General features: G+C 38.8%; 1 long non-coding RNA gene across 1 annotated transcript in view; it reads right to left on the bottom strand.

Moving 5' to 3' along the window:
* LOC110264223 overlaps positions 285 to 11004 on the bottom strand; it is a 23380-nt gene continuing 12660 nt past the window's right edge. The window contains exon 2 of the long non-coding RNA XR_002349955.1: positions 285 to 343. This is a non-coding gene — a long non-coding RNA (uncharacterized LOC110264223). The remainder of the gene's footprint in view (positions 344 to 11004) is intronic.

The raw sequence follows: 11004 nt of genomic DNA, 5'->3' as shown, positions 1-11004 counted from the left end.
CCACCATCCTTGCCCGAAACACGCAAGCGGGATCAAACCACCGTCCTTGCCTCCACCGTAAGTGGGATTAAACCACCGTCCTTACATGGGCACCACCCCCTCGACAAGCGGGATTAAACCACCACCCTTGCCAGGCGCAAGTGACTTATCAACAATCTCATCTCAGCATAAGCGGGACAAACCCGGCTTTTATGCCTACCAAGTAATAACTCATCAATCTTGATGATATCCACAATCAATCAGGCTCAATAACTTATTTCAAATTCATTCTTGGCCCATTTTCATTTAAATAACAAATGTACTCAATTCACATCTTGCCAAGAATCACTTTTCAAAATGGAGCCTGATGGTAGAAAAAACGTCGGTAAAGAATTTCACAAAAATAAGCACGTAATAAGTATAGATCTAAACCGATAATTAAACCTCAATCAAATTTAATTTGTTTGTCACTAAAGCAAACCCAATAAAATTAACTGAAGTATTCAATCCTGGAGTTGTCTCTCAAGGAATTGCAGGGAAGTATTTTTACTATTGGCTATGAGACTATATCTTTTTGGGTTTTTAAATGTTGAACAAGAAATTTAAATATCAAGGAAATAAAATAATAATTAAGAAAAATCTTAGCAAGGATTGATAATTAGAATTTCTATCCTCATTATCATAGTCACTTGTGATGGTAATTGCCTTTTGCTCTCACTTAGTTAACCTCTAACAATTGAAGTTAAGTCAAGTGAGAAAATCAACTTGAATTCACAAGTCCTAATCAAAGACTAGAGTTAGTGAAGCTCAAGCCAACTAGTCAGTTTCAATCACCAACCAACAAGAGACTTATGATGATTCAAGAGTCTCCAATTAATCAATTCAAGCTAAGAATATAAAAATCTAACTTAAAACCCTCCCAAGTATTTTATCAAACACTTGGAAGGCACAACATAAAAACATAGAAAACTAACAATGAATATTAAATCTAAACAACCAATTGCAAACATCAATAATAACAAACGAAGAAAGGAACAATAGTTATGAAATACCTCAAATTGTATTAAATGGAAAATCAAATCTAACATGAGAATTCATAACCTAAATTAACAACATAAAGTAATTGGTGCACGAAATTGTGATCATCAACAATGGCGCCAAAGACTTGGTGCTCTCAAACGTGAATCACACTTTATCACAACTTCGCACAACTAACCAGCAAGTGCACTGGGTCGTCCAAGTAATAAACCTTACGTGAGTAACGGTCGATCCCATAGAGATTGTCGGCCTGAAGCAAGCTATGGTCACCTTGTAAATCTCAGTCAGGCAGATTCAACTGGTTTTAGAGATTGATAATTAAAACATAATTAAAATATAAACTAGGATAGAGATACTTATGTAATTCATTAGTGAGAATTTCAGATAAGCATATAGAGATGCTTTCGTTCCTCCTGAACCTCTGCTTTCCTGCTGTCTTCATCCAATCATTCCTACTCCCTTCCATGGCAAGCTTATGTAGGGCATCACCGTTGTCAATGGCTACATCCCGTCCTCTCAGTGAAAATGGTCCAAAATGCGCTGTCACCGCATGACTATTCATCTGTCAATTCTCGATCATACTGGAATAGGATTCAGTCATCCTTTTGCGTCTGTCACTATGCCCAGCACTCGCGAGTTTGAAGCTCGTCACAGCCATCCCTTCCCAGATCCTACTCGGAATACCACAGACAAGGTTTAGACTTTCCGGATCTCAAGAATGGCCGCCAATAATTCTAGCCTATACCACAAAGACTCTGATCTCATGGAATGGAAGGCTCGGTTGTCAGGTGAGGCAACCATGCGTCATGAACTAGAAGGCTAAGAGATATGCGCTTAAGCGATTGCAAGTAGAATGGAGGTGGTTGTCAGGCACGCGTTCATAGGTGAGAATGATGATAAGTGTCACGGATCATCACCTTCCTCAAGTTGAAGAACAAGTGTATATCTTAGATAAGAAATAGGCTTGAGTTGAATAAAAAAACAATAGTACTTTGCATTAATTCATGAGGAACAGCAGAGCTCCACACCTTAATCTATGGTGTGTAGAAACTCTACCGTTGAAAATACATAAGTGATAATGGTCCAGGCATGGCCGAATGGCCAGCCTCCATAAAGGTCTAAGATAGCATAAAACTAATCAAAGATGATCCGAAGAATCCTATAAATACAATAGTAAAAAGTTCTATTTATACTAAACTAGTTACTAGGGTTACAAAAATAAGTAATTGATGCAGAAATCCACTCCTAGGCCCACCTGGTGTGTGCTTGGACTGAGCATTGAAGCTTTCACGTGTAGAGGTCTTCCTCGGAGTTAAACGCCAGTTTGTAACCTGTTTTTGGCATTTAACTCTGCTTTGCAACCTGTTTCTGGCGTTTAACTCCAGAATAGGGCAGAGAGCTGGCGTTGAACGCCAGTTTGCGTCGTCTAAACTTGGGCAAACTATGGACTATTATATATTGCTGGAAAGCCCTAGATGTCTACTTTCCAACGCAATTGAGAGCGCACCATTTGAAGTTCTGTAGCTCCAGAAAATCCACTTTGAGTGCAGGGAGGTCAGAATCCAACAGCATCTGCAGTCCTTCTTCAACCTCTGAATCTGATTTTTGCTCAGGTCCCTCAATTTCAGCTAGAAAATACCTGAAATCACAAAAAAATACAAAAACTCATAGTAAAGTCCAGAAATGTGATTTTTATTTAAAAACTAATAAAAATATACTAAAAACTATGTAAAAACAATGCCAAAAAGCGTATAAATTATCCGCTCATCAGTAATCAACAAGGAAAATAAATAAACTAGAATGCTAGAACAATTAAAAGTAGAAGAGAACTAAGTAGAAATAAGATAAAATTCAGAAATTGAGAAGGAATAAAACTAAGAACCTAAAACCTAGAGAGAGGAGAGAGCCTCCCTCTCTAGAAAACTACATCTAAAACCTAAAAAATAGGTGAATGAATGTTGTCTGCATGATTCCTCCACTCTGCAGCCTCTAATATGTGTTTTCGGGCTTGGAACTAGGCCAAAAATAGCCCAGAAATTGCCTCCAACATTTTCTGATACGTGCAGCATGTGGCTCTATCACGCGTACGCGTCGCCCACGCATATGCGTCGCTGAACTTTCGCAAGGTCACGTGTACGCGTGATTCAGGTGTGCGCGTTGCCTAACTGTATGGCAACTATGGCAATTTACATATCATTTTGAAGCCCTGGATGTTAGCTTTCTAACGCAATTAGAACCGCCTCATTCAGACCTCCGTAGCTCAAGTTATGATTGATTTAGTACCAAGAGGTCAGACTTGACAGCTTAGCAATTGCTTCAATTTCTTGTGTTCCTTCCACTTTTGCATGCTTCCTTTCCATCTTCTAAGCCATTCCTACCTTATAAACCCTGAAAACACTTAACGAACATATCACGGCATCGAATGGTAATAATAGAGGCTTAAAATTAGCAAATTTAAGGCCAAAGAAGCATGTTTTCAATCATAGTACAAAATTAGGAAGGATTTGTAAAACCATACGAATTATATGAATAAGTGTGAGTTTAGTGGATAAAATTCACTCAATTAAGCACAAGATAAACCCTAAAAATGGGGTTTATCAATCTCCCCACACTTAAACATTAGCATGTCCTCATGCTAAGCTCAAGAGAACCAAAAGAGTGAAGAAGAATGGTGGAATTTATGAAATGCAACCTATCTGTATGAATGCACCTAAACGTAAAAATACTTCTACCTACTTGGTTAAAAGTAAACAAATTCTCCAAGACAAACATAAACTGGATTCCACTCATTCAAATCACAAAATAAAGTACAAGTAAACTTGAAAGAAGAAAGCTCGTGAAAGCCGGGAACAAAGAATCGAGCATCGAACCCTCACCGGAAGTGTATACACTCTAATCACTCAAGTGTTTAAGGTTCGATTCTCTCAATTCCCTACTAACCTTGCTTTCTAAGGCTTGCTCTTCTTCTACCAATCAACAAATAATTTGATGCACAAATACACATATCAAGAGGTCTTTTAAGGGTTGTAATGGGGTTAGGGTCAAGGTAGGATTGTATTTTGTCAAGTAGACTAAAATCTGAATCCTTAATTAACCCAAACTTCCCACCTAACTTAGGACAATCCATGTAATCAAAATACAAAACCTAACTATCCATTAACCATGTTTTCCATATATTCATGCATCCTAATTTTGAGTACAGTACATATGCATTGCTATCACCATTTACTTTGGAACATTTTGTCCCCTTTTATTATTTTCTCTTTTTCTTTTCTTTTTCTCCTTTTTTTCTTTTGTTTTTCTCAATGCATACGATTAAGATATTGAATGCAAGAATATATGCTTAACTATTATTTTGCACATTTTCACAAGAATATACAACACCAAATTCTCAAACCAAATATTGGCAAACCCAACTTCCCCACACTTAAATCATGAACACTTTCACTAGTCTAAGCTAACAAAGGATTCAAATTAAGGACATTATTATTTTCTACTTAGAGTTAGTGATGAGCTAAAGTAAAGAATAAATGGGGTTAAAAGGCTCAACATGGTTTACAAAGGATAATGAAAAGGTTAAGGCCATATGGGTATGTAAGCTCAGTGAAACAAGGCCTCAATCATGTAAGTGCATGCATACATCAAATAATGAAAATATAGAATTAAGCAAGACAAAGATCACAATTTTAGAGGTAACAACACACACCAAAATTAAAATATTGGTTGATAAAATGCAACCAATCGAATAGGCTCAAAATCTCACTGGTTTTGTGTGTTCGAGCTCTAAACCATGTTCCAAAATAAAATTTTTCAAGCAAGTTTAACAAAAATTTTAATTCAAATTAGTGAAATGCTATAAAAAATTTCTTGAAAAAGAAAATATTACCTCAACCAAGTAGTAGCTAAATGCACAAAATCAAACAAACATGCAATCAAACATGAAAATGCAACAACTAATTTAACAAAGGAAATTAAACATTGGTGTTGAGAAGGAAATAAATGACCCATGGAAGTCGGTATTGACCTGTCCACACTTAAAGATTGCACCGTCCTCGGTGCATGCTAAGATGTGCAAGTGGATGGGTTGCTCCAACTGATGCTTTTTCTCCAAATAATGTGCGTAGGAACTTGTCTGTTGCCCCATTGAGAAGCTTTTCCTTTCCCGTCTTGGTGGCCATCCTGAGGGAAGAGAAAAAGGAAGAATGTAACCCAGAAACAAAGATAAGGAAATAAATAAAATATGGGTGGATTAATGCCGAATAATGAGGGTCTCAACTATATGGTAGCTACAACATGTAAGTGAGAAAATAGTAGAAGCACATGGCATATCAATAGTGCAAAAATTGCAACGATGGGGAAGAGAGAGCGTGTCATGAAAGACAGTATAAGTGCATATCAATGCGAATGGAATACAAGTTTCAGAAAAATTTAGCATTGACCTATGAATAATAATACCCAACAATTTAAAACAAGTCACGAAGTACCAAAATAACGCAAGAAAAGATGCAACAGTTGAATAAGACATTTAACACCAATAGAAAAATAATAAACTTAGAAAAGAAAATAAAAACATGAAAAAAATTAAAATGCAAGGAAGAAAAGTATGCAAATGCAGTAAGTAAAAGAAATTGAAAGGGAATATGGAGGACAATGTAAAGAAATGAAGAAGAAGAAAGTAAGAAAGGAGGAAGAAAGAGGGAGAAATGATAAGAGAACAAGAGACGGACGCGACGCGCGTGCATGCATCACACGTACGCGTGAAAACAAAAATGGCCATGCGACGCGTAAGCGTCGTCCACACGTACGCGTGGGTGGTAAAAAATGAACACTGATGAGTGAGCGTCGGTCACACGTACGCGTGACTACTCGCGCGATTTCAGCACAGTGGCAGCCTAACTCTCTGTTCAATTCACTATTAACTCCGATTTTCATGCCCACGCGTACGCGTCGCTGACGCTTATGCGTGGATTAAAAAATTGGCAGAGGACGCGTACACGTGGGTCACGCGCCGCGTGGGGTGGCTGTGTGCCCAGCACCCCTCCCGCGCGTCTCCATCGCAACTCTTTGTTCATCTCATTAACATTACGCACTGACACATGACATGTGCGCGTCATCAACGCTTAGGCGTCGAGTGTAAATTTTTTTTTAATAAACTAACAAACTACCAAAATAAATCCAAATATTATTAAACCAGTAAAACCACAACTTAAACTATATAGTTCTAACTAAAAATAAAGATTCAATTAATTACCAACATAAATAAAAGAAATAAAATTGGAGGAGTTTACCATGGTGGGGTGTCTCCCACCTAGCACTTTTAGTTAAAGTCCTTAAGTTGGACATTTGATGAGCTCCTTGTCATGGTGGCTTATGCTTGAACTCATCTTGAAACTTCCACCAACGCTTGGACTTCCAATAAGCTCCAACATTTCCAAGTGAGTCCACCAAGCCTTGAGGAAGTTCTTCACAAGCTTTGAGCTCCCAAAGTTGATCCTCATGTATTCCCGGATCCCAAATCTTGTTTCTACACCCGTCTTTAAGTGGATCATCATCATTCCACCCGGGTGGCAAGCAAGTCGAATTCTCAATGCAATACCAAACTCTTCTCTTAGATCCAACCAAATTATCACTAGCCCAACCCTTGAAACTAGCTCTTGATGTCTCAACCTTGATGAGCCTTGATTTGTAACTCCAACCACTGAACATTCTTCTCTTACGCTTAATGCCACAAAGCTTCCTAAGTTGGTCGTCCGTTTCAAGAATACCATACTAAAGTGGGATAGGAAGGCGAATAGAGATAAGTTTTATCCACTCAAATGAAGGAATAGATGGCAACCTAGGTAGAGAATTTTCCAACGATCTTGACAAAGCATGTTCAACTCCCTTCCACCTTTTTCGAAGGACTTTCACTTCCTCATCATTCTTAAACTCACTCAGAGAAGGCTCTTCATACCCACGGAGTTCAATTGCGGATGTAGCTTCATCATTAGGAAGACTTGATTTATGATTGATAAACCCCATTTGTAGGGTTTATCTTATGCTTCATTTAGGGGATTTTATCACCTTTTATCCACATTTATTCAATGAAATAGCATGGTTTCATGATTGTTTCCCAATTTGTGCTTAAGTGTGAAAACATGCTTTCTAGGTCCTTAATTAGCTAAATTTGATTCACCTTTGATTCCACTAGATGCCTTGATTTGTTTGTAAAGTGATTTCAGGTTGAAAAGGCGAGGAATAGATCAAAGAAGTGAAGAGGAAAGTGATGAGCGGATATTTTATACGCTTTTTGGGGATAATTTCATATAGTTTTGAGTATGTTTTAGTTAGTTTTTAGTCTATTTCTAGTAGTTTTTAGGAAAAATTCATATTTCTGGACTTTACTATGAGTTGTGTGTTTTTCTGTAATTTCAGGTATTTTTCTGGCTGAAATTGAAGGAGCTGAGCAAAAATCTGATTCAGGCTGAAAAAGGACTGCTGATGCTGTTGGATTCTGACCTCCCTGCACTCAAAGTGGATTTTCTGGAGCTACAGAACTCGAAATGGCATGCTTCCAAGTGCGTTGGAAAGTAGACATCCAGGGCTTTCCAGAAATATATAATAGTCCATACTTTTCACAAGGATAGACAACGTAAACTGGCGTTCAACGCCAGTCCTTTGCCCAATTCTGGCGTCCAGCGCCAGAAAAGGATAAAAAACTGGAGTTGAACGCCCAAACTGGCACAAAAACTGGCGTTCAACTCCACAAATGGCCTCTGCACGTGGATTGCTTAAAGTCTCAGCCCCAGCACACACCAAGTGGGCCCCAGCACACCAAGTGGGCCCCAGAAGTGGATCTCTACATCATCCATCATAGTCCACTCATATTTTGTAACCCTAGGCTACTAGTTTAGTATTTAAACAACTTTTAGAGACTTATTTTGTATCTCATGACATTTCAGATCTAAACTTTGTATTCTCTTTACTCACGTAAGGTATTACTTGGACGACCCAGTGCACTTGCTGGTTAGTGGTACGCGCTGTGAAAAGTGTGATTCACAATTCGTGCACCAAATTTTTGGGGCCGTTGCCGGGGATTGTTCGTGTTTGAACAACTGACGGATTATTTTGTTGCTTAGATTAGGAAAAATCTTCTTTTTTTTTTGGTTTAGAGTCTTTTATTATTTATCCCTTGTTAAAACACTTTAAATTTATAGCTCAGTTAATTAGAACGTGGTGCTTATGTTCATAGTAATTGGCTATCATATTTTTTAAAAAAAAACCTTTTTCAAAAATTCAATCAGCAATTAGATTTTCTAACAAAACAGCTAGCTGAATTCAAAGACAGGTTACAGGAGACAAGGATAGCTAATATACATATGGACGAATAGTTTAAGCAAACAAAGCAGTAGCTATCAAAGCAAATAGCAGAAGAATGCCAAGCAGTTCAATTAAGAAGTGGGAAAACATTAAATACCCCACTTCAAGGCATCAAAAATTCAAGAAATGAGCGACCCACCAAAGATTCCCCTGAGGACAGTAAGAGCCCAGGGACCAGATTGCAGTAGATCCCCAGGATTAAGAGAAAACAGCATTCACATGTCCATCCGGGGTGTTTGCTTATAGAAGGATGCCATTTGGGCTATGCAATGCACCTGCAACCTTCCAGAGATGCATGCTCTCTATTTTCTCTGATATGGTGGAAAAATTTCTGGAAGTCTTCATGGATGACTTCTCAGTATAAGGAGACTCATTCAGCTCCTGTCTTGATCACCTGAAACTTGTTCTGAAAAGATGCCAAGAAACCAACCTAGTTTTAAACTGGGAAAAGTGTCACTTCATGGTGACTGAAGGAATTGTTCTTGGGCATAAAATCTCAAACAAGGGAATAGAGGTGGATCAAGCAAAAATAGAGGTAATTGAAAAATTACTACCACCTGCCAATGTTAAGGCAATCAGAAGCTTTTTGGGGCATGCAGGATTCTATAGGAGGTTTATAAAGGATTTTTCAAAAATTGCAAAACCCCTAAGCAATCTGCTGGCTGCTGACACGCCATTTGTGTTTGACACAGAATGCCTACAGGCGTTTGAAACGCTGAAAGCTAAGCTGGTCACAGCACCAGTCATTTCTGCACCAGACTGGACATTGCCATTTGAGTTAATGTGTGATGCCAGTGATCATGCCATTGGTGCAGTACTGGGACAGAGGCATGACAAGCTTCTGCATGTCATTTATTATGCCAGTCGCGTTTTAAATGATGCCCAGAAAAATTACACAACCACAGAAAAGGAATTACTTGCAGTGGTTTACGCCATTGACAAGTTCAGATCCTACTTAGTAGGATCAAAGGTGATTGTGTACACTGACCATGCTGCTCTTAAGTATCTACTCACAAAGCAGGATTCAAAACCCAGGGTCATCAGATGGGTATTGCTTCTGCAAGAGTTTGATATAGAAATAAGAGACAGAAAAGGGACACAGAACCAAGTAGCTGATCACCTGTCCCGGATAGAGCCAGTGGAAGGGACGTCCCTCCCCTTCCTTGAGATCTCTGAGACATTCCCTGATGAGCATCTATTTGCCATTCAGGAAGCACCATGGTTTGCCGATATTGCAAACTATAAAGCTGCAAGGTTCATACCTGATTGCTCCAGCTAAATGAGCTAGAGGAATTCAGATTCACAGCTTTCGAAAATGCCAAGCTTTATAAAGAAAAATCAAAAAAATGGCATGACAGAAAGCTGTCATCTAGAATCTTTGAACCAGGACAGAAGGTCCTGTTGTTTTACTCTAGACTCAGGCTATTCCCCGGGAAACTGAAATCCCGGTGGAGGGGACCATACGTGATTACAAGTGTGTCACCATATGGTTATGTGGAGCTTCAAGATATTGATTCTGATAAGAAGTTCATTGTCAATGGACAGAGAATCAAGCATTATCTTGAAGGCAACACTGAGCAAGAATGCTCAAGGCTAAAGCTAGATTGAAAGCTCAGCAAAGTCCAGCTAAAGACAATAAAGAAGCGCTTGCTGGGAGGCAACCCAGCCATGGGGCAACAATCCTCTAAGTATTTTTGCCCTATTTTTATTTTTATTTGTTTATATAAAGTTCACTGACACTAAGGTACAAAGTCATTTGTATGAGTTTACAGGGTTACAGAAGGAATCAGCACACAAAACAGAGTAAAAGAGCTCAATGGCAAGAAAACGCCAGTAAAGGGGCATTTTGGGCGTTCAGCGCCCAAAATGGGCATCCACTGGGCGCTGAACGCCAGTAATGGCAGCATTTGGGCGTTCAACGCCAGAAATGGCCACCCATTGGGCGTTGAACGCCAGGAATGGCAGCAACTGGGCGCTGAACGCCCAGGAGATCAGCATTTGGGCGCTGAACGCCCAAAACAGGCAGTGTTTGGGCGTTCAAACGCCAGGAAGACAGGAAGGAGCCAAATCCAAGCAATCCCACACGTATTTCCATTTTAATCTCAAATTTTATGCATCAATGCATGATGTTTACATGAACATATCAAGAACCCTGATTTCTAAAAACCTTAATTTCTAAAAATCCATCTTTCCAAATTCAACCCAACTCTTTTCAAAATCTTTTCTGAAAAATCTATCTTTTTCAAAATCTATCTTTCTCACTCAAAAATCTTTTCAACTAATCCATATCTTCTCCAATATCTTTTTCATACTTTTTCAAAATTCAGAGTTATCAACAAGTGCTACTCAATCTCCTTCTATCCCTCTCCTTTCTTTTCTTTTGCTTGAGGACAAGCAAACCTCTAAGTTTGGTGTGTTTTTCCGAAATCACTAAGATCATGGCTCCCAAAGGGAAACAATACACTCCTAGAGACAAGAAAGAGAGCAGTTCAAAACCACTTTGGAATCAAGGGAAGTTCTTATCTAAAGAACATTCAGACCATTATCTTAAAGTAATGGGTCTGAGATCAGTGATCCTGGAAGTTAGATTCGATCTGAAAGAAGATGAATATCCGGAGATCCAGGAGC

The sequence above is a fragment of the Arachis ipaensis genome, chromosome B07 (assembly GCF_000816755.2).
Source record: "Arachis ipaensis cultivar K30076 chromosome B07, Araip1.1, whole genome shotgun sequence".
NCBI lineage: Eukaryota > Viridiplantae > Streptophyta > Magnoliopsida > Fabales > Fabaceae > Arachis > Arachis ipaensis.
The sequence above is the reverse complement of the archived record's forward strand: the minus strand, read 5'-3'. Positions and strand labels throughout refer to the sequence as shown.